Source organism: Cricetulus griseus, assembly GCF_003668045.3.
Source record: "Cricetulus griseus strain 17A/GY chromosome 1 unlocalized genomic scaffold, alternate assembly CriGri-PICRH-1.0 chr1_1, whole genome shotgun sequence".
NCBI classification, from domain to species: Eukaryota; Metazoa; Chordata; class Mammalia; order Rodentia; family Cricetidae; genus Cricetulus; species Cricetulus griseus.
Window position 1 is genome coordinate 122,798,429 of NW_023276807.1, and position 3,408 is coordinate 122,801,836.

The 3,408-nt window shown below is 35.3% G+C and overlaps 1 pseudogene; it reads right to left on the reverse strand.

The window, feature by feature from the left end:
* Positions 1 to 249: 249 nt before the first annotated feature.
* Positions 250 to 871, reverse strand: LOC100755997 (annotated as a pseudogene).
* Positions 872 to 3,408: the final 2,537 nt, after the last annotated feature.

Genomic DNA, 3,408 nt, shown 5'->3' on the forward strand with positions numbered 1-3,408 from the left:
AAATTTCCATGACAATTTACAGCCCCCAGACTGTACCAGGCAAGGTTAATGGCTATTGAAAATACCACCAGGACAGGGCTATCTAAAGACACATTCAGTAGTGTGCTAACTATACAAAAAAGACATTGTACAGTTTAAAAACAAATCTTACACAGCCTTACATTTCAACTATTTTCTTTAAAAGGAATGAGTTGTGTATAGGTAGGTTAAATACTTTATAGACAAAAAAAAGACTATGCTAGAACCAACTTATTCATCATCATTATCTTCCTCATCTTCGTCTTCCTCTTCATCCTCCTCTTCCTCATCCTCTTCATCCTACTCATTATCTTCCTCTTCCTTCTTTTTCTTGCTCTTTTCTGACTTAACCAAACCCCTTTTTGCTGCATTGGGTTTTCCTTTAGCTCTGTAAGCAGCAATATCATTTTCGTACTTCTTCATCTTGGCAGTCTTCTTTTCATAGGGCTGCTTGTCAGCTGGAGCAGTGTTGTTCCACATCTCTCCCAGTTTCTTTGCATCATCACCAGTGGACAAGTCTGGGTATTCTTTGTTTTTGGTGTGATACTCAGAACAGAACAGGAAGAAGGCCAAAGTGGGTGCACTGGGGTCCTTGAACTTCTTTTTGGTCTCCCCTTTGGGGAGATGTAGGTTTTCATTTCTCTTTCATAACGAGCCTTGTCAACCTTTGCCATGTCTTAAAATTTCCCCTTTTCTTTAGCAGACATCGTCTCCCACCTTTTTGAGCACTTCGAGAACTCTGAGAAGTTGACAGAAGCATCTAGGTGCTTCTTCTTGTGTTCTGGCAAGTTTACACAAATAATGCGTAAGAGGACATTTTGCCCCTGGGCTTCTTAGGATCTCTTTTGCCCATGTTTAGTTGATTTTCGTCCACTAGGCACAGAGTCCTCCTCATCCACATTTAATTGGCTTGTTTGAGGGAAGTTCTTTCTTGAAGTTTCTTTATGTTTATATGAAAATTAGGAATGCAATACCTTCTCAAAGTGAGATAATGACTATGAATGTCCAAATTGCTTTGGCAAGGAAAAAGTTCTGTAACAGGAGACTTTCTTCAGAACAAGAATTGATCCTTACTCCTTAGCATCAGTTCTACACTTATTGTCTGTCTTGAATGCATAAATACATATATGTATCTTTCTCATTACATGCACACACAAATATACTGAAATATATATGTATCTATTTATATGTGACATATAACATATATTTTATATTATATGTATTATACATATATTACACACATATCTCAACCGGTTAAATAAATTTTCCCTATGGATTTTTATATTGTACAATTTAAAGACCCTCATCTTTACTCTTCTTCTTGCCTGACTATGTGCCAGTATTTTTTTCTAGAGGAACTGACAAATGATTTAGTTATATACCTTCAGCATAAACACCTTTGAATTGAGAAATTCAGCTAAGATAATCATCTGCATATAGAATTTGAGGTAACATTTATGTTGTATTGATATTTTTAGTTATAACAACCTAACAAAAATATAATAGCATGTAACATGTCATAGCATAGATCAAAAGTCATAAAATGAGTTCCATTTGAAATTTAGTTTCCATACTAACACTTTCTTTGTATGTCAATAATGTAGTCTGTTGTATATATATGGTAAGAAAAACATGTGTTCACCAATCATTGTCCAGTTTTAGAAAATACCTGCCTTGTATCTAAAATGTGGCTCCAAAAAGAGCTTCCCTGTGCTCAAATGTGGAAGGTTTAATTCTTTCTGGAGAGTTCCTCACTGTCAAGAAGCTGAAGATTGGATAACTTGCTTAGTCTTATGACACTGAGTTTGGAATCTTCAGTACCAAAAGAATAACAGAAAACAAAAGGTAAGGAAGGAAAGAAGGAAGGAACAAAGGGACAAAGGAGATGGAAAAGATCAGTGTAGCCTGATGAGGAATAGAAAACTGAAGATTTTTTTTTTTTTTTACAGTAACCAGCATAACTTCTGGTACATCAGCTTCATACACAATTGAGTCACTTTACCAAACAAGATAGAACTCTAATTCAGGAAGTTTTGTGTAAGATCCCCTTACAGGGGAAGAAGCCTGTAATTCTTGCTCAATGACTGAATTGTACTATTTCTTTGTGCTTTTTTTTTTTTTAGAAAGAGAGGGGTAGGGTGCTGTTTTCTTATAAGGGAAAGAATACACTCAAAGAAAATCGTTTTAAAAAATACGAACAAGAAATCTGGAACAAAGATTTAGGATTTTTTCATTATCATCAAAGAAATTTAGATGCAAGCCTATGAAGAATAAAAGAACTTTGAGGTGTGAAAACAGGAAAAATTAAGTCAGTATGTTCACATGTGGGTGATTTTGTATATGTGTAGATGGCATAGAACTCAGGTTCATTGTATTGCATTTTTGAGGAGGCTGCATGAAGGGAGAATAGATTATGTGATTTTAGTGTTCCTTAGTAGATGACTCTTAACAGGTATTTTCCCATTTGGTTCAGTGTAATTGGAACTACGATAGTTTTTTATAAACATATGGAAAGTAGGTGTGAAGCAGTTCAATTCCATTAGCACATTTCTCCACAAAAATCTCACAGTGGTCAAGAAATACTAACATATCTCACGACTCTAAACATGTCACCCGGGGTAGTGCCCATGCTAGCGACAGTTCAGGCAAACCTCGGGAATTACACAGTGTTACTTTTAAATAAGTTCAATTGCTGTTAACAATATAAAATTAAATTGAAAACTTGGAAATAGACATATCTGTGGCGAGAGGATGGGTTTTCATAAATTTATGTTCTAGTTTTTAAAAAAGAAGATGCCAAATCTGGAATAAGATTGCTCAGTGGCCTGAGTTGCTCTTGCAGAGGACCTGTGCTTTGTCTCTAGCATTCATATCAGCAAGCTCATCCATCCAGAAAGATCTGACTCTTTGGATCAGTGGGCACCTGGACTCAAGTGAACATAGCCCTCTTTGGACAAACACTCACATACACATAATTTTTTTAAAAAAATGTTTGAAGATGTTTCACAACAGTTATTAGTGGAGTTATTTAAAAGCTGATGTGAGAGGATAGGTTTTACAAGACTGAATTTGGTGGAGACACTAAGTCTGGTATTAGGAACATCTTTAACACAACATCATATAATGGTTTACCATGGACTTAGGTACTGTCCCATGCACAACGTCTTTGTGACTGAAAATGACACAGTAGGGAGCTGCCATCACCACACAAAAGACTATTCAGCTGCAAGAATATATTTGTGATTTAATTTCTTTTTTAATTTTTGCTTTTTGTATGGAGATAAAATGCCTATAATAACATATGCCAGATCTTGTAGATATGCAGGATATATTTTTCAATTTCAAATACTATGAATATTTTAACATGAAAGCTTTCTCAGAAGAGATTTG